At 38.3% G+C, this 25922-nt stretch overlaps 1 long non-coding RNA gene across 1 annotated transcript; it reads left to right on the top strand.

The window, feature by feature from the left end:
- Positions 1-14494: 14494 nt before the first annotated feature.
- Positions 14495-18159, top strand: LOC116245647 (uncharacterized). Its single transcript, XR_004170573.2, has 4 exons — positions 14495-14960; positions 15717-15783; positions 16847-17023; positions 17789-18159. It is a non-coding gene; the product is annotated as an uncharacterized LOC116245647 (long non-coding RNA).
- The last annotated feature ends 7763 nt before the right edge of the window (positions 18160-25922 follow it).

Genomic DNA, 25922 nt, shown 5'->3' with positions numbered 1-25922 from the left:
CCTTTCCCTCTATAACTGCAAAGGAGATCCTGCAGTTATGGAATTAAAACAAGAAATAAATCAAATATTAAAGTTTTCGTTTTAATTCTTACCATAAGTCTTCATGCCATAACCGTAGCTGGGATTTGGGGAAATCCTGAGAGGCGGTCTATAAAGCCCAGCCTCTATTCATCTAACCATAAGGTTGAGAAATCAACTGCGCGTCTCTCAGAAGCAAACCCCCAAAATCAATTTCTCTCTTGTTTCTTTCTTCCTCTCTTGCTCACAGGTCTTGCATTTGACACGCTGCTGGTGGTGGACCTACTTCACAGACGTCGTTCCGCTGCTTAAGATTCAACATTGGTATCAGTATGTAATTGTACATAAAAATCTCTATTTTCCACCAAAATTGCAAAACAATTTACTGTAACCCTCTTTTAGCAATTTATGAGAACTTGGAGGGTACCACCACGCAATTTCGTATTAAATTCCGCAAGAAAAACCAACAAATCTTGCGCCTATAAGGTCTAAAGACTTTAAAAAGAAAACCGATGGCAAGTTTAAAGGAAATTTTGCAGGAACTGTAGTGAAATGCTACAGATGTGGGAAGCCTAGACACATCAAGAAGAACTGCAGGACAAAATTCTTGAACAAGAAGGACAACAAGATTCAGAACAACAAAAACAAAGGAAAAGATCATGATGAATACAATGAAGAAGTCATTTATGTTGTGTCAGAGTGTTTGTTTGCAGATGGAGATCTAACTGGTTGATGGGTCGACTCGGGAGCTACACGTCACATTGCAAAAACAAAAGAAGGCATGATTCGTATGGAAAACCTAAGTCCAGGAATGCAAAAGGATTATATGGGTAACAACTCATACTGTGATGTAATGGGAGTTGGCACATATCGACTGAATATTGGGGGTACAAGCGTCATTCTTACTAAAGTCTTGTATGTTCCTTCTATGCAGAGGAACTTAGTGTCAGTCCCTGCTTTGACTGGAAAAGGTTTTGAAGTTCGTTTTGTTCCATGGAAAGTCACAGTGGGAAAACATGGAAGGACCATGTTTGATGAAAAATATGTTAAGGAACATGGTATGTTCAAACTCAATGATATGAATAAATCTTCTAGTTCTGCTTATATTGATTGTGCGATGAATGTGAATACAAATCTATGGCATGATCAACAAGATGAAGATTCTAGCACAACAAGGTATTATACCTGACATTAAAGCAAATGATTTCACAAAATGTGAGGCGTGTTTATATGGAAAGATGGCAAGAAAACCTTTTCCATCTGAAATAATTCGGGCCACTGATCTATTGGAAATAATCCACACCGACATTTGTGGACATTTTAGAGTCCAAACACATAGTGGAAAGTTATATTTTATAACATTTATTGATGACTTTTCAAGATTTGGATATATTTATCTTATTAGATATAAGTCAGAAGCACTTGAAAAATTCAAGGAATATAAATCTGAAGTCAAGAGACAACTTGGGAAAAACATCAAGGTTATAAGGTCTGAACGAGGAGGTGAATATACATCAAATGAATTCTTCGAACACTGCAAAGACCTTTGAATTAATAGGCAAAGAACAATGCCTAGGACACCGCAGCAAAATGGTGTCGCTGAGAGGTGTAACAGAACCCTCTTGAACATGGTGAGATCCATGTTGACAGGTGCACAGTTACCCAAAGTTTTTTGGGGAGAGGCTGAGTTAACAGCCATCTATACTATAAATCAAGTGCTCTGCAAGGCAGTCCCAACCACTCCTTATGAGAGATGGACTGGTGTGAAACCAGACTTAAGACATCTCAAGAGATGGGGATCTGTAGTACATGTAAAAGTTTTAGATCCAAAAATGGATAAACTGGATAACAGATCAGTAAGTTGTGTGTTTATTGGATATCCAAAAGAATCCAAAGGCTACAGATTATATCATTCTACTATGGGTCTCATAGAAAGTAGAGATGTGGAGTTACTTGAAGAACTAAATAACAATCATAGTAATCCAGTGAAAGATCATAACGATCTACTGGAGGATCTGATTTATTCAGATGATCAGTCTGACAATGAACCGACTGGAGTACAGTTTGGTAATGAACCAACTATGGATCAGTTTGGCAATGAACCAACCGAGCAAGAATTGATTGGAATACAGTTTGGTAATGAACCAACTGTGGATCAGTCTGGCAATGAACCGACTGGAGATCAGTCTGACAATGAACCGACTGGAGATCAGTTCGGTAATGAACCAACTGAGCATGAAATTTCTGGAATACAGTATGGTAATGAACCGACTGGAGATCAGTTTGGTAATGAACCAACTGAGCATGAAATGTCTGGTGTACAGTATGGTAATGAACCGACTGGAGAACAGTTAGGCAATGAACCAACTGATACAAATAACTTATCAACTCAGACTTTGTTAGGTCGTAAAAGACCTAGAGCTCCACCTTCATATTTGAGTAATTATTATGTATATCTTGCAGAGGAGTTATGCTGTTTAGCAGATATTGATGAAATGTCTGACAATCTGACATATGACGATGCGATAAATTCGCATGAATCATCAGATTGGTGAACGCTATGGATGAGGAAATTGAATCCACAGAAAAGAATAAAGTCTGAGAATTAGTAGATCTTCCTAATGACAGAAAACCCATTGGATGTAAATGGGTGCTAAGGAAGAAGTATAAAGCTGACGGATCAGTCGAAAAATTCAAAGCCAGACTGGTAGCGAAAGGTTTTTCCCAAAAGGAAGGAATTGATTATTCAGAGACCTATTCGTCGGTTGCAAAGTTTGCTTCAATCAGAACAATTTTGGCTATTACGGCATTCTATGACTTAGATATTTGTCAGATGGATGTAAAGACTGCTTTTCTGAATGGTGAGTTGAAAGAAACTATATATATGACTCAACCATTAGGATATGTCATCAAGGAAAAAGAAGACAAAGTGTACAAGTTGAATAAATCGTTGTATGGACTGAAACAATCTCCTAGACAATGGTATTTTGCTTTTCACAAAGCAATTACAAAACTTGGGTTCGTTGCAAACCAACTGGATCACTGGGTGTATGTTTGAAAAAGTGGGAGCCTTTTCTGTATTCTATCATTATATGTTGATGACATATTAGTAACTGGAAATGATAACGACATGATTGTCAAAACGAAGACTTGGCTGAACAAAAACTTCAAAATGAAAGACTTGGGTGAAGCTTCATACATATTAGGAATAAAGATCACTCGAGATAGAGACCCAAGAATTCTAAGTTTGAGCCAAGAACGATATATTGATTATATCTTAAAGAAATTTCGAATGCAAGATTGCAAACCAATCGGAACCCCTATAGCTAAAGGAGCAAATCTAAGCAGGAACGATTGTCCTGGAGAAGAACAACAGAAATTACATGTTCCTTATGCACAGGCTGTTGGTAGTCTAATGTATCTAATGTTCTGTGCCAGACCTGACATAAGTTTTCCTATCGGTCTGGTAAGTCGTTATCAAAGTAATCCCGGATGGCCATATTGGCAAGCAGTCAAAAGGATTTTTCGGTATATTAAAGGAACAAAAGGACTAAAATTGTCCTACCAAGCTGATGAGCTGACCTTAGTTGGCTATTCAGATACGGATTTTGCAGGATGCAAAGATGATAGTAAGTCTACATCTGGTTATGTATTCCTCTTTGGAGGTGGAGCGATAGCCTGGTCCTGTAAGAAACAGGGATGTGTTGCTCAACGCACACAAGAAGCAGAATATGTAGCATGTAATGTTGCTACCACATTTGCTGTCTGGATAAATCGGTTCTTGAAAGACTTGAAATTAGATCTTGATCATGAACCAGTTCAACTATATTGTGATAATCAGACAGTAATATCACTTATGAAAAATGGAGCTGTGAGCCTGAAAAGTAAACATATAATGGTGAAATACCATTATGTTCATGAAATGATTGAGAAAAATGAAATCTCAGTTGAATACATTCCTACCAATGACATGGTAGCAGATCCCCTTACCAAGGGAATATCAGAAGACTTGTTTACCAAGCATGTAGCTCATATGGGGTTGAGATATATTTGAAAAGTTACGATGGACAAACCAATAATGGAAAACCTCGTGACTTAGAAACAGAAAACCCACATAAAGTGGAAGCAAACTGTCGGTCTCATGGCCAAGTGGGAGATGTTGGGTAGTGGCCTTGAGCCCGATCCCTTTCCCTCTATAACTGCAAAGGAGATCCTGCAGTTATGAAATTAAAACAGGAAATAAATCAAATATTAAAGTTTCCGTTTTAATTCTTACCATAAGTCTTCATTCCATAACCGTAGCTGGGATTTGGGGAAATCCTGAGAGGCGGTCTATAAAGCCCAGCCTCTATTCATCTAACCATAAGGTTGAGAAATCAACTGCGCGTCTCTCAGAAGCAAACCCCCAAAATCAATTTCTCTCTTGTTTCTTTCTTCCTCTCTTGCTCACAGGTCTTGCATTTGACACGCTGCTGGTGGTGGACCTACTTCACAGACGCCGTTCCGCTGCTTAAGATTCAACACTTCCGCTGGCCAATCGCAAGGAAGACCAAATCTAGAAGACCTTGCAAAAGATAAAATTTGAGTCCTGTGGAGCTTACCATCAATGGAAGTGGTGAAAGCACAGAGGCTTATGGATAGCAAACTGATCTGTCACCTTGAAGGATTGGCGATACAGTGTTGCGGTAATTTTGAGGGGATTGATTCATAAAAGGCAGAAGAAGGAGAAAGATTGAAGGCACTCATGGTGCAATCATGTCCAGAATTAAAGAAAATTATTAGAGGAACCGACCCCAAAAAGGTTATATTTCCAGACTTGCATTTACTTCAGCTGGAGGACCTGCCAATGCTAGAACATGTTAAGTGGAAATGGAGGCACATATAAGCTTTCTAAAGCTAGAAAAGTTGACGATTAAAGGCTGTAAAGCGTTGAAGATCATCTTTATGTATGAGTTGTTGAAACAACTGCAGAACCTAGTTCACTTAAACTGCCCATAGGTGGAGAATGTTATTGAAGGACAAGTTGGAGATGAAGTCTTCCGCAAGTTGACAAGTTTCAGCATCCACAATTTACAAAAGTTAGCCACCATATATGACGGTGTTTTGAAACTCAAAGCCTTGGCATCCGTAGAGGTCGGCAAATGACCATTGTTAAAGAAGCTTCCTCTAGATGCTCAAAATTGCGGGAAGGTGAGAAGTGTCCAGGGAGAAAAGGAATGGTGGGAAGGATTGGTGTGGCAAGAGGAGAGCACCAAAGCTGCATTCCAGAAGTACCTCATCTTAAAGCCTACAGATGCATGAGCATTCTATCGATAGTAGGAAAGTGGTCCTGCACCAGCATTCCCTATCACCGGATTCCTATATGACAGATGTAGCCATGAAGTTGGTCTATCTGTGGTTGAAATTCCAGTAAACTTTTTATCTTAACTTTCTTCGTTATTTCTAATTCCTTCTTGTTTTGGTTGGCAGTGGCAGCTAAATGTTAGGCTCGGCGTTTGACTAATTTCGGGTACTTCACAAGCAAGCTGCTGGTTCTTGGATTCAAATGTTCGAACAAAATAACCTTCCCGCAATTTCGTTGCCACTGCTGCACTTGATAATGAAAAGATTATGTGAATATTGTTATTAATTCATGGGACACTTTCGATGGTCTCGTCTTCTTGATATTTTCATTTTTCTTCATGAGGTGCAATAAAAATTTTCTATTTCGTTTTTCTGTTCATGGGTCTGCGCTTTGTGTTGTTTAATCCTTAATTTTAGTTCTCTTGGGAATGCTTTCATTTCAAACTTTATGTATTGCTGCTGACTATTTTCTTTTGGTGTTGATCCCAGCACTGTTTGCTTTAATTCCAGTGACAAATAAAGATGATTTTCTTTATTTTCTTCCAAATTATAAGAGATTGTCAAGTGAAGAAGCTCAATAATATTTTATAACGGCCATCTTATTTGCCAGTATTGTATTCTCAGAGAAGCCACCTTTTGCATGACAATATTGCTCGGAAACTGGGCATTACGGCCAATAAAATTTTTTTAGTTTATTCAGCATCCTATGAAGTTTGAGATGAGAAATGTGCAATAAATTTTCTCAAGGCCATATTATCATATTTGGTACATCTAACACCGTCAACATGTTTGCTTTTCCGAGTTGGTAAAGCAAATCCTTTCCTAAAACCAAAGTTCAAATTAGACCATCTTTAATAGGCAGCTACTCACATGACTTTGTGCGATTGATATGGCATTACTTACTAATCCCAACAGATTAACGAAATGAGTGACAATCAAATTCATATTTATGCATCAAAAAACACAATTAAGGAGCTTTCAGAACAACTTAAGGATTTCCAATTTCATAAATTTATGTGGCATGGACGTTTACCAAAAACTTAAATCATACGCAAGGTTCCCGATCAAACTGATCAGCAGAAGTGTTGGAAACAAGACCAAGCTTTGTCGTCATCCCATGTCACTGTTGCCACTCATGCCATGAAGTTGTGAACACCCATAGATGTATTTCACATCTAAATCTACATCGGTGATAATTTCATTTTTCTATCAGAAATAAATGGAGCTCAAGACTTTGTTGGACTCTTGTTGATAACGAGAGTGTCGAACTGGTTCAAGTATTGGCCCAAGATGATATTTTTATGGGAACAACTTTATAATGATGGTTAACTGATGCTAAAATTTACTAAATGTACAATTTCGTGGAAATTTACAAAGTAGAAAGCAATATTTACCCAGAAAAACATGGCCCTGGCCCTGGCCAGGCCTGGGCCCGATGCTTTGGCCTGGGTCAGCCCGGCCTGACACGATCTGGCCTTGTAATATTTAATTTTTTTTTATTAATTTTTAATTTAGTAATAAGTATTTTCTTATTAAAAAAATATTTTATAATTAAAAATATTTTATTATTATCAAACGGGCCTGGCAGGGTCGGGCCGAAGCCCAGGTTTCGGGCCCATGTTTACCGGGCCGGCCCGATGCCCACCCCTATCTGTAGCTATAATGCGATCACCTGCACATTGTGTAGCTATAATGCGATCACCTGCACATTGATATGTTTGTATCCATTAAAACATTGCTTGACACTCCCCCTCAAATTGGAATGCAAGTTTTCGACACTTACTTTCCGTATGAAACACTTCCTTTTCCAAAGCTTTAGTAAAGTAGGCCAGCTGGTCTTTGATATTTACTCGGCCTAGCATTGACAGGTTCACCGGTATTGATGGAGATCAGTAGTAGTGCTTAATGCCGCTGTAGCCTTTCACGGTGAAAATGGACGGCCTAGTATACCCAATCTTTCAATGTATGTGGAATCGCTTGTATAGATCCACAATAGCAGTGCAATCCACCAGCGCTGTAGGATTTGATAATAACAATAATAATAAGCAGTGCATTAGGAAAGAAAAGCAGGTGAGTGCATTTGACTGGAATGCCATTTGGATCTCCTTGAAGAGAAATAGAGAAATCAATGACGGGCTTTTATTCTGTGAGAAGCCATTTCTTGCTTTTATCCAGTGACGGGCTTGCCCGTGTTCGTTGACAGGAATACTAGTTTTGAGCTCGTTTCAAAATGGGTGCCTAGAAACAGAGTCTATATATATATATATACTGACTCTGTTGTTCCTATACGCTTAGGAACATCAATTCAATCAGGATCAAAGGCGGAGCTAGAAAAATTAGTTGGGGCATATCTGTTTAAAAACATTTATATTTCAAGGAGCTCATATATGTTTGAAAATAAATATTAAATTTGTCAATGTAAAATATAAGAAATTTTAAAGAATTTGGTGGGCAACTGCCCCACCAGTCCACATGTGGCTACGCCATTGATCAGAACTATTGATCTAAAATGGAACAGCCCAAATTTTCAATCTCTTTTTCCCTCCCTCCCCTCTTCTCTCTCTCTCTCTCTCTCTCTCTCACACACACACACATATATATATATATATTTATCCTCTCCCAGCGGTGCAGTTCTCCCAGCCGTTGCCGGTGGGTTCACTAGATGGCATCGAGGCCATGCGCCGGGCATTGTCCACAAAGAGGCTCGCCACGGCAGGGGCAGCCACCCGGCGTTTCCCCCTGCTTCTACCCATCGTGGGTAGAGAATTTCCAAAAGGGGAGGCGGGATTCACCCCCCTGCTGTCCACCTCCGCTTTGCTTTTGATGGTGGAGGAAGGAGGCAGTGGGCACCGTCTGTTGGGGGCCGTCTATCGGGCAGCGCAGGTGGTCTATGGAGGAGGGGTTCCTCCTCCACCACTTCCTCTCCATCCACATCCTTCATCACTATCCATAAATTAAGGAGATAAAGGTGAATAAATCGACATAAGATTAAAACTTGTGTTACCTCAGACAAGAAAATTGAAGCACAAAATATTTCTATTTTATCTTCATCAGACTTCATATTTTTGTTGCATACCGTAAGACACCATCGTAGTAAAAACCCAGTTAACCTTCAAAGCCTATCTGAGGTTGTACTACACATACTACAAAGAAGAAGTGCAAAGCGAACCTACCTATCCTTATTTGCCTTCTTCTTCTGCTGAATTTGACTTTGCAAATAGTTGCTCCAGCTAAGTTGAGCATATGCTGGTGACATAAACTTGAGATCTTGTGCTGCAACATCTACATGTATCATGAAAGAGCAGTCCAGTGTCGATCGTGGCGTTTTGAAGCACGAAATTCTACATGTTTTATTCTCTGACTGCCAAAAGCATGATCTTAAATCTAGCGGGCTGTATTTTTAATTATTGTTATTATATTGTTAATTATTATTGTTTTCTTGGCAACAGGTCTTTGGTCAGCTTAGCTGTTGCTACATGGTGAGGAAACAAGCTCACGTGAATTTATGATTTTTCATTTTTTTTCCAGAATTTCCATTGTTTCATTTAATTTTATATTCAAAGTCATTCAACCATCTAATAAGAGCCGTCTATTTGAAACATATAGATATTGAGAGAAAAATTAAAAGGAAAAAGTCTAGAATAATATTAAATAACCAAAATATCCATAACTTCTTTCTTTGATTTCTTTTGACTTACTATTATGTTAGATCGATGACCCTAATTAGATGGTTGGGTGACTCTGAAAAACTAGAAAGTCACCAATATATATATATATATATATATATATATATATATATATATATATATATATATATGTATAAATGTGTGAGTGTGTGAGAAAGAGTAAGAAATTGATAGGTACTTGACACTTAGATGCATGACCCATAAGGCATCATATTGTTATTCATTTTCAATGTTATCTTACTAAAACAAATATTCTATCTCTTTTTTCTCATTAATTTTCCTTTAACCTTTCACCTTGAAAAGATCGAGATAATTTGTCATATACCAATTTCTTATATATATATATGTGTGTGTGTGAAGTCTGTCACTAAAAGCATTACAAACTTGCTAACGTTGCCCCTATAATGACCATATTTAAGCGACTGATTTTTAATTTTTACTCATTTGATAGGATCTTTGAATGTGCATCATAATGTTTAAGTTGTTTTCAGAAACATAATTATATAAAATAAGTAAAAGACATTAAATATGTTATGTTAAAATTCTAATGTATGAATCAAATTATACAAGTTGGGAAAATTCTAATGTATGAATCCAATTATAAAAGTTAGGAAAGCTTATTCAATTTTTTTTAAAATTTCATAAAATTTAATTTATACATTGATCGGAAGATTTTCTTGGATTAATATTTTTTTGAAAGGTGCTATCATGATGATATTAAGACGTATTGAGTTAGGATAAGCCTTTCAGGGTTACTAGTTGGTAGCTAATGTGGTAGTGTCTTGGTTCATTTGTTTGTGGTAGGTTTGGGAAGAGCGCAACAACAGAATGCTCAAAAACTCACAGCAAGTGTTGCTTCTATCAAATGCATTGTCAAGGCAAATGTCCACCTCATGCTTTGAATTGGCGGCATGATGTTGTCTTCTTTTGATTATCTCTTTCTCTTCCTTCCTCTTCTTGCTTTTGTTCTTGTTATGGTTACTGTTCTTTACCATTTTGTATCCTTGCTTCGTTTGCTATTTCTTTTTATGTCCCTTTCATTGTTTTTATGCCTTTGTTGATTGGTTATACGTGACAAGAGCAGAGCCAAAATTTTTTATGAGAAAAACCAAATTAAAGTTTTTAAATTTTAACATAGGCCGAAATATCATTTTTCAAAATTTTTATGTAAGACAAGTGAAATTTTCTAAAATTACATGTAAATTAAAAAAAAAGGTGGGAGCTAGGGCCCATGAAGGGGCCCTTTTGGACCGCCCCTGGCTGGGCTCAAACCTAGGTTTCAGGTGTCGGTCCAAGCCAGCCCGAGCCCGACTTCTTATCGGCTGGGCCATCTTGCGTGAGTGTCTTGTCATTTTCAATCACTATGTATTTAGACGTCGCTGATCCAACCCATTTAAAACATCATCTGATTTTATATTCATGCACTTCCACACAGACAAGTGCATCTGCCTATTCAGGTGTTGCTTTATTGGTATCAAATTTGTGTTGTAACTAGATCACTTACATAAAGAAAAAAAAAAAAACCAAACCCCTTAAAATCAACTATTATTATTATTTATTTATTTTTTTGCAATCTAACCTTATGGTTATGATATGATTTAAGAGTAATTTGGTGACAAACATACCTTAAGTTAGTGGTTATTTTTTTACTTAAATAATGTTTAATAATAAAAAAATAAACTGTTCTTACAACATCAAAATTTGGATAGTAAAAATGATTTTTTTTACAACAATACTTAAACTAAAGCATGGTTTATATTAAATTAGTGTTATATGGTTTTTATCCCTTACTCAAGTGGCTTGGTATCCACTATATATATCCCTCACCCAAGTGGTCCGGTATCTACGCCGTTGGCAACAATAATGTATTCTCATGTTTTAGATAACAGAGAAAGAGACTAATATTAAAACTGTGACACATTTAAGAGATTGCAGTCGTCTTATTTCATTTAATTTCCCCTATGGTGGTATGAAATATCAAGTCCATTTTGTCTTAAGCTAATTAATTCCACATTATAATTTAGTTAGTTGGTTAAGGTTCATAATAAAAAAATTTGGATAATTTCTAGTGAAAGTATCATGGAAGATGCATCTAGAACTAAATCTGAGAAACAGTCATTCAAAGATGTTTAAATTCAGAAAACAAGGGTTTGTTCAGTTGAAGTCAATCGCATTGAAGTAAGAACTAGATGGTGGTAAGCTAAATCATTTGTAGGACAGCAGATGCTCGACATGTGTGTGCCAATATCAGGACCCCAGCCATTAGATCAAGAGGGTGGAGCTAAGCCTGGGTGTTGGGTCGTGTACACAATACCTGGCTGGACATGGGCTCGAAAAAAGGCATTGGGTTGACCCGATAACTTAGCGGATCGGCTTGAGTAGGCCATACTAAGCCCGGTTCGACCCGATAAGATTTTTCTTAATATTAATGTTATTGATTATTATATATTATAATATTTTATTAAGATTAATTATTTTTATGTATTATTTTATATTAATATACATATTTTTTAGTTTTAATCGGGCCAGAATCGGGCTCAGGTTTTAAGTGTCGGGTCGGCCCAATAAGCAAGCCTTGGTGGAGCCAGTAATTTTTCGTTGCATAGATCAAACTATAGTTTCACAATTTTAACCGAAGCTGTAATAAAAAATTTGAGAATTTTTATATATGCTAAGCTAAAATGTTTAAAATTTACATATAAATTTCAGGTGTGAAAAGTGGTCGATTGTTAGTATTCAATAGAGGTCTGTCACTTAGATGTAGACTGAACCAGTTGATCGCAACTAGACTTTTTGGTCACATGCACTCTTTCACTCGCACATTGGTTATATTGCTTGGATATACAATGAATCGAACCAATTTGAACTCGACTTGAACTTGTTTGTGTATGCTCAACTTGAGCTCGACTTGAACTTGCTTGAGTTATGAATTATAAAAGAGTCGAGTTCGAGTTCAAGCTCGACTTGACTCGTGTCTTCCTGTTTATTAATCTTTGCATGCCAATGTTTTTTTTATGAATTTTTAACACTCTTTCCATGGTTTTATTTTCATTAAAAAAAAGAGAATCAAGTAACACAGGTTTAAATGAATTGAGCCAAACAATGCGTGAGTTGAACTTAAGGCTGGGTGTCGGATTGGGTACCTAGCCCAACTCGGGCCCAAAAAAAAAGGTGTCGGGGCCGGCTCGGGTGGGCTTGACTAAGCCTTGTTTGACTCGATAAGATTTTTCAATGTTAATTTCATTAACATATATATATATATATATAATTATAATTATAATATTTTATTACAATTATTTATATTTATATAGTATTTTACATTAAAAATAAACTTTGAATTTAATCGGGTTGAGCTGGACTGGGTTTAAGCTTGGGTTTTGGGTGTCAGGCTAAGCCTGGGCCCAGGTTGAGGATGTTAGGTCAGGTCCAGGCTTGGGTTTTGGGTGTCGGATGGGCCCCAGCTGGACTCCTTATCGACCCGGGCCGGCCCAATGCCTAGGCCTAACTGAACTCCAGCTGAGATCGGCTCACTTCTATTACATTCGTAACTTCCTGCATAATCTGCCCTTCACTTGACTTGTATAAAAGAAAACGAATAAGTGCAGCTCGTAGAAGGAATATTTATGCCCTAAATTTCCCACTAGTTAATAGTTAAAAGACGATTACTCAGAGTGTAGTCAGGATATGGACAACATCCACGAGCATCCAATAAAGTTTTAGTGCAGCACGTGGAGTATGGTGTGAGAGCATCAATGGTTTGGATTTTTCTTCCAACGAGTGACCCGAATCTTTATATTTGGGTATCACTAGGGTGTCCACACTAATATATAATCTAACGTTTGATTCATATGCCGATTTGGCCGATTGGATTTCATAAGAAAATCCAGATCTGATTAGGAAAACTGAATGCAGGTCTGTTATCGTATTTCTAGAGAAAGGAGTTTTAATGAAGAGAGGTTAGACATTAGATGTCATTGGATATTGTGATGCTGATTGGGCAGGCGACCCAAATGATAGGAGATCAACCTCTGGATATTGCACTCTTGTTGGAGGTAATCTTGTCACATGGAAGAGTAAAAAACAATCAGTAGTTGCCAGGTCAAGCACAGAAGCCGAATACAGAGCCATGGCAGCATGCACATGTGAACTGATATGGATTAAAGTCTTACTAAAGCATATGAATATTGAAACTAATGGACTCATGAACTTGATGTGTGACAACATGACCGCTATTGTAACACCCCAGAAGTTTAGTCCCGTATCGAAGATTGTGAGGAATCTTCAAGGGCTTATAATGGGAGGCTATTAATGAGATGATTGTCCTGGTTCCCAGCCTTTTTAGGATTGGAACCGAAATTGCTAGGGGGCGGATTGGGATCCGTCGAACCAGGGGCCCGAGCCCGGGAGTGGGTCGGGTTGTTATAATGGTATCAGAGCAGTTTCAACACTCGGACCTAGGGTCCCACACGCGCGGACGCGTGTGCCTTAAGGGGGGTGGATTGTAACACCCCAGATGTTTAGTCCCGTATCGAAGATTGTGAGGGATCTTCAAGGGCTTATAAATGGAGGCTTTAATAAGATGATTGTCCTGGTTCCTAGCCTTTTTAGGATTGGAACCGAAATTGCTAGGGGGCGGGTTGGGATCCGTCGAACCAGGGGCCCGAACTCGGGAGTGGGTCGGGTTGTTATAGTGGTATCAGAGCAGTTTCAACACTCGGACCTGGGGTCCCACACGCGCGGACGCGTGTGCTTTAAGGGGGGTGGATTGTAACACCCCAGATGTTTAGTCCCGTATCGAAGATTGTGAGGAATCTTCAAGGGCTTATAATGGGAGGCTATTAATGAGATGATTGTCCTGGTTCCTAGCCTTTTTAGGATTGGAACCGAAATTGCTAGGGGGCGGGTTGGGATCCGTCGAACCAGGGGCCCGAGCCCGGGAGTGGGTCGGGTTGTTATAACTACATTGGAGCTAATCCGGTGTTTCATGAACGAACCAAGCATATAGAAATTGATTGCCATTTCATTTGGGAGAAGATCCAAGATAAAACTATTCCAACATTTCATGTCAAAAGCGACAAGCAATTGGCCGATATATTTACCAAAAGTTTGGTAAAGGAAAAACATCAAATTATAATTCACAAGTTGGGACCGATAGACATGTGTGCACCAACTTGAGGGGGAGATTGTTATTATCTTATTAAGGAAGAAGGTGGAACCAGCGAGCGAAGATCTCTCTTGATGAGGCAGAACCAGCGAAGATCTCTCTTGGATAGGCAACAAATCTGAATATCGAGATCTCAAATTTTTCTCTAATGATTAGCTGCTATCTCGGTTTTCTCTTTGTTATCTCAAGTTTCTCTTGATGGCTAAGGAATTGTTATCCTTATCCCATGCCTCTCCCCTGCCTATATAAAGAAGAGCATAGCATCGATGTAACACAAGACAAAAACCAGTTTAATGAAATTTGTTTCTCCTTCTTGGTGGATGTAGGCAGTATTGCCGAACCACGTAATCTTGTTCTTCTCTTGCTCTCTGTCTCTCTAAACTCTCGATACTCTGTTTTTTGCCCCTCTTCATAATTCTTGACAGAAATATTCATCATTCCCGCTCTGGACCTTTCCCTCTCCTCCCCCGAAGATTTGAAGCACAACTAGCCCACCCAACGGTCCTTTTCTTTTCCCGTTTTTGATGAAATAGAAAAATTCCTCCTGACCAGTGTATTTCCAGCAGCAAACGGTAGCTCACATTTGAGCCCCGAGAGAGAGAGAGAGAGAGAGAGAGAGAGAGAATCAATCCATCATTGATCGAGAGAAAGAGAGGGAGAGAAGGAGGGCTCTGCTGGACCCAGGGAGTTCGCGGACTTTATTTTCACGCTTCTTCTCTTCTCTTCTGCTGTTTGCAGCTCGATTGCAGGTTTGTTCTTCTCGAGTTCTCCTCTCTTTTTCAATCACAAAGGGAATTCCACGGGCGAGGGGAACTCGAATCAGACATTTCCTTCTATTTCCTGCCATTTTCCCTTTCTTTTCTGCCTACAATTTCCACATTTCAGCGAGGGGAAATAAATGACACAGGTTGAGTCTCCTATACCTTTGGCACTGACAAAAGTCACAGAGTTTCTAGAGGAGCACGTTATCTGCCGTGCTCACCAGGTTATGATCTATTGTTCTTCTTAATTTCTATCTGGTTCACTTAGGTTGTAGGTCTGCAAATGTGTCATTTATTTCAGGTTGTGGAAGAAGGCTATGCTTTCTTTGCTGACAAGCTGCTCGTAACAACATTTTCAACACCAAGTAATTGTGGTGAATTTGATAACGCTGTTGTGCTCTTCTCAAATACTAAATCCTGCTGAAAAGAAGCCAAGAAAATGCTTATCAATAGCTATTTGCAAGGAGGGGAAAAAAGGAAAAGAAAAGAAAAAAACTGTTTTTATTAGTAAAGTAGCTTTTGTCTGCTACTTGTAGTGGGTCATGTCTTAATTAAGTTTTCCATAAACGATATTCACTTCATGCTTCGCACTTGCTTCAGGTTTTGCGAGATTTGTTTGTTACATGATGTTAGTTTTGGTGAACATGTCTTCAGTAGTGATTCACGGGCAAGCCACTGAGCTTTTTACTGTTTTGCGATCTCCTGCAGTCACCTGTTGTTACTGTTTCTAATTGTTTCTTGCAGGACAAAGGTGCTTCATGTTGACTTAATTGGTTATGTTTTTATGAGATGCCCCGCTGGTAATATCTAGGTGAGTGTTAAGTAGAATTTAGTTTTTTGAACAATATGGTTTCAAGAGTGGAAAAAAATTATGCAAAATGCTGGTAAAAGGTTGGTAACTGCTCTGTGACTACTTGTGTTTGACGAGAAAAATATAGGATGAAGATATATTGGTTTCATCCAACGAGCTAAAGGTTGAGCATAAGGTTTAGCAGGTTGAAGGAGGTTTAGAGTCCAATATCTGGAGTATACCTTTTGGGCTCAATCTAATATTATACCTAGCACCCGGTTGTCAAACCAAAAGAAAAAGGAAAAGGTTTGGAAATCTATAAAACAGACATATGCAGTCTATGATGGAGTCGGTATCTGGATGCAAGTGAAACTTTTGGGGATAATACAAATAAGACTGTCCATGACATCATGTTAACAAGATAAGCTGAAGCTTGAATATGGTGTACAGGAGGCTTTGGTACAATGTCTAAAGAATAGTTATTACAAATTATAGAATGTATTCATTTGTTGGTCTTTAGTTACTCCTTTTGGTTATCTGTATCTTAGCTAAGTCTTTTACTAGATAGTTATTTAAGAAACTACTTGTTTAGGTGGTTTAGTCACTGATCTAGGGTTACGACTACCACTGCAACAGGCAGGAAAGCAAATTTTCTAGGTAGTGTGCCTTGGGATCGTGAAAAAAGTGCTTCTAAAGAGTGGCGAGAACTGAGAAGTGATATATTGGAGAAGACCTCTTTCTCCTAAGAAAAGTTTGCTCAGTTATCAAGTAGACAATTAGTTATCCTTTGCAAATCATCAGTAATATTTTCAACAAACAGTGATGTAGCTGCTGTGCCCCTGATTCATCCACCACCAGAAAAATGGCTTATAGCAAAGAGCCTATATTGAGGATGGTTTGGGTGCTTGGTGGATGCAGATCTATATTGGAAATTGTTTTCACTGGTATAGACAAAATCTCACTCAACTACAACACCTTCTGCGGCAACCTCAGTCTGCTGTTTTTTTTGTCCTAGCATTTTCCATCGTCTTTGACTTTAGCTGCCATCTGTCGGCTCAATTGTTGCTGTACCTATCGCCTGCAGGAATGACCACCACCTGCCATCCTCTGCCAGAGTTGGTGACCATCGGAGCATCATAATTTTGGTTTTGAGAAGAGGAAGTGTCATTCATCACGAGTTGTTTTCTGTAGAAGCTATTGTCCATTGGAGCAATCTTCGCTGGTCAGACCATCCATTATGTCATTTGAGTTAGAAAGAGAGGTAAATAAAGTACTTCTGAGGTCCATAGTACATATTTTTTCATCCAAAGTTTTAAGAATTTCAGCAATTATTTGATTGTGTTCTGAATCTTCTGATCAATTTTGACTCTAGATTTGTGATTAGTCTTAAATTTGAGCATGATTCAGTTGCTTGATTAAATCTAAATTTTGATCCTGTTTGCTAATGGTTCCTTGGGGGGTTTGACATGCTACCTTTATAATCCTTAAATCCTTGGGCAATGAATTCCTCAATCCTTGTAAATTATCTCATATCTTAAACGTATTCTCTGATCGTGTGTTTCTATGCACATTATTATTCAAAATGAACTGTCACATCCACAATATCTTAAAATATCATCAAATGGCATCTTTTATGGATACAATTGTCTTCAAAGATCTCACATTTTCCCAGAAATAATACAGCAATAGAGGCAATATTTTCTCTTTGTCGTAATATAATTTTATTGAAAAATACATCCTAAAAAAGAAAGACATCTTCACCCCTAGGTGCAATGAAAGAGATTGCAAGGATATATAGAAGCTCGAGTAATAGCTTTGACCAATCCAGGTATCATAGAGAGAGAGAGAGAGAGAGAGAGATACCTCATACCGTTTTCTGTACTTTCTCTTCTTCTTCTTTGATATCAATGCTCTTTTTTTATTTTTTTTGTGCTTCTCATTTCATTATCATCTCTCGATCTTTCATCTTGTTTTTTCCTTTTGTTGTGTTTGATCTGAGGTTGAATTAAAAGGCATGTTTTGACAGATCCTCGGTTTTATCTAGATCCAGCAATGGTTACAATTGGATCCAAATCCGACCCACCCATCACCCCAGATGGCTTGCTGGAAGCAACTTTATAGAGAAACTGACTTCTTTTTAGAGACCAAGCATGCAATCAAATCCCTTTTGGATGCATATTTAAAGGCAAGGCAAACTAACCAAGGGAACTTATTTGGGATGGCCCAGCTGGGCAGCAGTCCAAATCAAGGCAACTTAATGTGGTTGGTTAAAGTTATTTTTTCTTGTAGTTTTAGGGTTCATCATCATGACTATATTTGATGTGATATGCTGTCTCTTACCAAGTCCTTCTGTTTGGACCCACCTTGTCTCAAGCCCCCTGTTGATCTTGATCTCCTCAATTTTCTGCTTAATTAAATACATTTTTGACTAATCTTCAAATAAGTTTGAAGTAGTAATTAATGGCTAACTTGAAATGGTGAGAGCATAAACAGCCAGGTCTTGCAATAGCGAACATCAAGGCACAGAGCTGAGTGTGCGGAGAAACATGGCCCTCTGTTCCATATAATTTTGTTTTGCTCTGGCCCAACTTGTGGTTCATGCCAAAAGTTGATGAGATCTTGAAACTAGACGTTTTCTAGAAATATTTCAGAAGAAACATTATTAACACCAAAAATATGGTATGTCATTAGACCGACCCTTATGGAATATTACAAATTTCAAGTGGCCATTTTTTTCAGATGCATTTCCTGCATCGCCGAATACCTTTTCTATTATAGAGCTAATATGGCCGAGGTTGTTTTCCATGCTAACAAAAATTAATGGTCTCATAATTTTTCCTGCTCCAGCATTTACAAGAGAAAAATTTGTGACATTGGCAAAAACTTCTCCCCGTGTGTGTTTTAAGTGAAGTAGGAAGTCGAGGAACAGGGGCATGTATTTCTGTTCTTTTTAATGAAACAGGCTGGAAGACATATCCAAATCACAGAATGGTTCTTATTGATGATCAGCTTCACTGCCTACAATTAATCAGGAATTTCATATTTGATGCATCTGAAAAATTTCTCTTCAAAGACCTAAAAACATAAGGCACAAGTCGAATACATAGTACACATGGTTAAGTCATGTGAATGGGAATCCCTTTATTTAAACCCTAGAAATCCGTTCTTATGTAAGTCTGTTGATGTATAATGAAGAACTTATAAAGCCAAATGATCATAGTTTATTGAATTTTTCATGAAATTTTATAAGTTATGGAAGCCACTTGTTTATACCAATTAGAGTCAACAGAAAATCTGGGAGAAGGAATTAAAAAAAGATAAAAAGACTCAAAGAGAGCTGGCCGTATCCGCCCCACTAGTGCCCATGGAAGGGCAACTGTGAGGGAAAAAAAGAGGAATTTTTGGGCGTAGGCTCCTGTTTGACCGCACGCAAGGGAGGCTAAAGTGCCTCTCGCTCCTTCGCAAGGCCTTCTCGCACGCAAGAGAGGTTAAGGGAAGGGATGTGGACTGGGCATATTAGTAGATGGAGGATGACTTGCCGCGTTCGCAGCAAATAGCAAAGGGAGCCTAATTGAGAGATGTCGAGGCAGCCGTGGCCGAAGTGACTGCGGAAAAGCACAGTGTTTCGCTAGGGAGGTTAACTATAGCCAGAAGACGCCAAGGAAGCCCGGCCCATGCTGAATCTTGGCAAGGTTTGACCGAATGCAGTGAGGTTCAAGCATCTTGTGGTGGGACACGACTTCTTGCAAGGAGGGACACACTTAAAAGGGAGAGACAAGGCCTAGGCGACGCGGAAGGAGCACGACCAGCTTTGTTTCAAGCGCGACATGCCTTCATGTGACGCGAGACATGCCAAGCAAAAGCGGATGCTATGTCGAAAAACGCTCGGGACACGACGAGCAGATTACCGAGCAGGACACGTCCAACAGTGGGGCAACATATAGATTTAATGTTTTGGTAGGAAGGACACTAATTCAATAACTTTAATGTTTTGCACATATAGATTTAAACAATCAAATATGTCGAATTATTAACGCTAAAAAATAAATAAACTTTATATGCCTGATGTTGGCAGTTGGGAATTATAAAATATGATATAGAAGTGTCCAAGCTGTGCCCTGTACCTGCACCCAGGTCTAGTAGTGTCAGAATGAATTGAGTGTCCCTCCAAGTGTACTCTGTGACCATAAAAGATGACCATAAAAGATGACCGATTAAACCCAGGCTCAAAGCGTCGATTAAAACCCAAAACATGATTCGCGGTCAATCTTCGCGAAAGAAAGGCAGACGAAAAGGAAGCAAACACATTTCAGCGCTTCAACAAACACACTCGTAGAAGAATCCTAAAACTTCGATGATTTTTAGAGTCAAAACACGGAACACAAAAAAAAACTTCCAAATTTCGCGCATTCTTTCTGTTCAGTAACAACAGTTCTTAAAGTTCTTAAAGCACACAGAAAGCAACCGAATAAAAGCAGCACCTCACAGTGCAAAGTAAAACAACGAGAGAGAGAGAGAGAGAGATAACGATGCGCACCTCAGAGCTCCAATCAATGGCTTCCCTTGGAGTTAAAGAAGCCTGGAACAACTCAATCGTCAGAGAGAGAATTGAGATGTGAATGGGGCTTCTTACTCGACTATATAGGATGGAAGAGAATGAAATCGACAAGTAAGGTTGCAAATGCCACTATTTGGAGCTCTGTGAGGTGCTCCAAATAAGGGTTGATACTCCATGGGTGCCGAAATTCTTTCCAATTGTGGTTTGATTTATCATCTAACTTTTCCCTTTTCCCTAAAGTGAAAAACCATAGTATGAAATAGTGGCATTTGCAACCTTGCTTGTCGATTTCATTCTCTTCCATCCTATATAGTCGAGTAAGAAGCCCCATTCACATCTCAATTCTCTCTCTCCCTCTCTCTGACGATTGAGTTGTTCCAGGCTTCTTTAACTCCAAGGGAAGCCATTAATTGGAGCTCTGAGGTGCGCATCGTTCTGTCTCTCTCTCTCGTTGGTTTACTTTGCTCTGTGAGGTGCTGCTTTTATTCGGTTGCTTTCTGTGTGCTTTAAGAACTTTAAGAACTGTTGTTACTGAACAGAAAGAATGCGCGAAATTTGGAAGTTTTTTTTTGTGTTCCGTGTTTTGTCTCTAAAAAGCGTTGAAGTTTTAGGATTTTCTACGAGTGTGTTTGTTGAAGCGCTGAAATGTGTTTGCTTCCTTTTCGTCTTACTTATGCCTTTCTTTCACGTAGCGTGACCGCCAATCATGTTTTGGGTTTTAATCGACGCTCTGAGCCTGTGTATTTGAAGGATTTCTGGTTCAGGTATCGATTTTCTGGCGCTTTGTTCGTGGAGGTTCTTGTGCTTTTCCTCCCGGCGCCGTCTTCTCAATGTATGATGATCTTCTTCTTCTCACCCTTTCTTGTTTTGTATTGTTTATTTTTTTAAACCGTCGCGATAGCCATTGCATGCATTTATGGTTTATTTACAGCTTTTTAATATATGTATATATCATTGTCACAAAAAACGGGGACCGGTATTAAACGGTGAGAAAAAAAAACGGGTATAATACGGTAAAGTTTTATATATCGGGAATAAAACGGGAAAAGTTCGGTAATTTTTTTTTAAAAATTAAACATTTAATACATCTTAAAAATTATAAAAAATAATAATTAATAAAAAAAGGCAAAAAAAGAGAAAATAACGACAAAAAACGGGAAAATAACGTATAATACGGGTATTAAACGGGTATTATATGCGTTTTTTGTTTTTTGACTTTTTAAAAAAAAAAACGAGAATAGTACGATTATTATACGACAGAACTGTTTTTGGCGTTAAATACGCGCTTTTTTTAAAAAAACAGCGTTTTTTGTGACAATCTATATATATGCTAAAACCTAACACAGGCCGGTTGAATTGAGATTTACGCATGTAAAGGGTGCTTAGAAGAGCCTGTTTTTTTGTGACTAAATATATGGTTTCCACAATGTCTCCTGTCACAATGGCTCTTTAAGAGATGAAGGAGAAAGTGAATGTTATCCTTTATGGAATGTCATCTTTTATGGAAACAGACTACACTTGGAAGGACCCTCAACTCATTCTGACACTACTAGACATGGGTGCAGGTACAGGACACAGCTTGGACACTTCTATATCATATTTTATAATTCCCAACTGCCAACATCAGCCTTGTAAAGTTTATTTATTTTTGCACATTAATAATTCCAACTAAAATTTTTTGGCTTCACTAAGTGATTGGCAGACCATTTTGATGGCAAATGATTGGGAAGTGGCCAAGCAAAAACACACGATATGCCTGAAATTTTTATTTTTTAAACGTTTGTACATCGTGAACCCAAAAACTGGCAAATTCTTTCAAGGAGAAAAAAAGTCCGCTCTCAAGGAATCCAACTATATCTCTGGAAATTTTCGTCTGGTGGTACTAGCGCCCCTTGAAATAGAAGGAGGAGAATGTTTGTGGGGGACTTGTCATCGTGTGTCGTATCAAAGAAACAGTCAAACACTTGTAGGATGGACCTTTTCGTTTTTGGATCTTTAGCCAAGATTGTTGAAGCCGTGTTTGTCGGATCAGAGACAACCCATCGGAAAATTTTTTCCTAGCTATCTACTTGTCCGCCTTGAATTTTATGATTCTTCAGTAGAAGATAATCGCCTTAAGTGCCAAAATCTCTTGGACCTAGAATTGTTTCCCTGCCCATTTCGCCCAACCATTCACCAGAATTGTTTCACCGCCCATTTCTTATTAATTAAACGCTTGTTTTGTTGGCTGAGTCAATAAAATTGGTGTTGCAGTGTTGGCTTTTCATTTTCCCCCCCCCTTTTTCAACGCTTGTTTAGATGTTTAGTTTCCTTCGTTTTTTTTTTTTTCGTTTAATCGTCTGTCACTCTCAGTTCCACACTTCCACTTCTCTCTGTTTTTGTTTTTTTGTGATAATGTGAAGTGAAAATGTCTAGAATAATGGATAGGATTAAGCAGGGAAGCATCGTGAAGTGAGAAACGAAGGAAAGCAAAGCTGGGAAGTGGCCAAGTGAGAAGCGAGTTTCCCTACTAGACTGCTAGTGGACTTCACATATTAGGAATTTAGGACAAAGCGTCAAAGACTCAAAGCCTACTGAAAAATCCATGCTGATATTTTCAATTAAGGAGAATAAACTTGTGCCTTGTGGTTGGCATATGTTTGGGCTCATGTGCAGAGATTTAAGCTGACTTTTTAACAAAAAGTGTTAAATTGTTTCAACGTCCAAGTAACAGGATTTTGGACTCTAGAACTGTTGAACCAAGATTCTGTAATGAGTTCAAACATGCTTGGCGGAAACTGCCAACTGTGCTTGAGCAGGACGACAGCAGCTAATCTGGCGCGTTCCCAAGCCCGATTTTCAACAAAAAAGCTGCAAATTTGGACTGAAGGTAGCTACTCTTGAAGATTTGCAATCATGGGCAAATTGAGAATATTGAATGTTGATCATAAGATTACAGCATTCTACACTCTTTTGACCAGATGGCTCAGCAATATGATGTGGACAAAATTATGGTTAATGCCTATTGTCAGCATTGAACGCTTAACTTTTTGTTTTCTCCAACTCGAAAATGTTAACTTTTGACCTTGTAGCCAAGCATTTAGTCTTTTCTTGTCATTCTCCTTTCTCCAGCCAATTTTCCCCACTTTTCATATATTTTTGTTTTCTAAACTTTAAAAAAGTTTTGGTTCCTACGCTCCTAAGAGTATCAAGATATATGAATCAATTTTTTTGCAAGAGTGTAACTTCATTTGTCAGCAGTAACTTGTAAATGTACCAAGTTGAAAAGATCTCATAAGTGGTCAATTACTAAGTAAAAAATTTGAAAGATTGGCAAATTTTGGTGTTAGGAGAAACTGGCATTGCTAAAATGCCATTAATTGCCTTTTTAAGCTATGCATTTATCTAGATAGTTGCAGTCATTGTTGTTCGTTTACCTATAACAGCAGCAGTACTAATTGCCACAACCTGAATACCTATATTTACAAATGCAAGCAATACCAAATATTGACATTAGGAAAGTGGCATATGTTTTGCATTGCTTCATCTGTGTGTATGCTTCAGCTGCCGTGCTTATTGGCAACATTCACTTGTTTGGTGTTCTTTAATACTTCTCATTCGCATCCCAAGGAGTTTTCATGTAGATTTCGTAAAGTTTACACACACACACACACACACACACACATTTTTTCTTTTTTGGGTTCAATAATCAAAACCCAAAAGATGCTTATATGATCTGTTTAGCAGGGTGCGAACTTGCAATGTGCATCCCAAAGGCATAACATTTATTACCACTGCTGGCATTACCTTTACTCTGTGAAGTAGAAAGAACTGGACCTAGGGTAAGATACTCTGAAAGTGTCTTAATTTACATAACCCTTTTTTTGTCATGCTTGTATTAGGATAATACCGTCCAATTATCTGCTTTTTCATGCTGTCAGTACTTCTATTCTTGTTTGTTTGTTAATTTTTTGCTGCTAAGCAGGAAAATGGATTACAAGTCAGGGTATTGCAATGTTTATTCTGCAAATGAGCTGTTCTTCAAGGGGCTTATCATTATATTCTTGTGTTGAACAGCAACTAGAATTTTTTCCATGCGTATTCCTATTGTCAATAATTGCAGTCCGTTCATGTAGAGATCCTTAGATGGTCTGATAAATACCTGCAGTGATCTGCCCACAAACTTGATGTGCGGAACACATACTAAGCACTCCTATTTGAAGCTCATGTATCAATCTTTTGAAGCTCTGTATTCAGATTCATTTGTAATTGTTTAGGACATTTTGTTGGTTTCAGGTGGTGCATGTGGTTTTAGAGTACAGGGACTTGCTTGTAGACTTACTTGTCTGCAGGTTGTTGTATCGACCAAATGTCCCAAATCTGCTAAGCAGTATGTGTTGGAAAGAGAGGCTAATAAAAGCTCCTTAACCATTAGAAAAGACAACTTGAAAAGCTTATTCAAAAAGGCACTTTTCTTATACTTTATTTGAAGGTATGAGTTATTGCAGTTATTTCTTTGACAAATTGTACATTATGTAGTGCCTAGCTACTTTCATATTTTTCTGATGATAATCCATCTGCTGGCAGCAAAATGATAAGGATTTCATTCTCCATCAAAATATTCAGAAGCTTGTGAAAATTACTCTCCAATTGTTGCATTTCCATATACACCTGGCAGATATACAAAAGAGGTATGCGCCAATTGGTATCCTGGTTAATCTCATTTCCTGAGAGATGAAGCATTGGTAGATGTAGTTTAATCTTATTTTATAGCTAGCATGGTAGATGTAGTTTAATCTTATTTTATAGCTAGCAATATATTTCTTTTCATATAAAAACTTATTGCCAGATCTAATTCGCAAACTTGTTCTAAGATAATATCAATTAAATGGGGAATTGAAAAATTACACCTAACACTAATTTACTGCCACCTTGCTTGATATGCCGAAATAACTATACACGCAATAGGATTTCTCTTTGCCATCACCATAATTAGATCACAGTTGTTTGACAAATTTATTGAACTCGTAGATCGATCTGCATAGAGATGAGCAGAAGCATCTGTCGTTTTCTTCATCTTCCTCACACCACCAACCTTTCAAGGCTTCACCTCTTGCCGACTTGCCGCAGTCATCATCCACATAGTGCCATGGTTGAGGCTGCAGGAGTCCGTCTGCAATCCATAGGTCCCTTAGCATTTGCACAACCTTCTTCCTACTTTTGACAAGGTTGGCAGCTCCGCCACCCTAGACTTAGGGGCTCTCTCCAACCATTCCATGCATGCAGCTATTGATGGCCCATGTTCAGATAAGAGCAAAATTCCAAGAGCATACACGGCCTCCATGCAGCCTTCCTCTGCAGCTGCCGCTAGGTGCAACTTGCCCTTTTCCTTTCTCCTCTTATTATAGCATTCAACCTGCAGGCCCACCAACACAGAAAACATAGAATGCAAAAGTGTATTTCTTAACCAACTGCATAATTATTCAACTGCCAGACTCAGATATATCGAAAAAGTAATATTTGATCTTTCTATGAGTCGACTTGCCTATCTATGATGGTGGACTTGTCTATTTATGCATACCTTCATAATGCTTCATAACTGAAGAAATTACCTCTTCATAAA

Source organism: Nymphaea colorata, chromosome 1 (assembly GCF_008831285.2).
Source record: "Nymphaea colorata isolate Beijing-Zhang1983 chromosome 1, ASM883128v2, whole genome shotgun sequence".
NCBI classification, from domain to species: Eukaryota; Viridiplantae; Streptophyta; class Magnoliopsida; order Nymphaeales; family Nymphaeaceae; genus Nymphaea; species Nymphaea colorata.
This window is presented reverse-complemented; position numbering and strand designations above follow the sequence as displayed.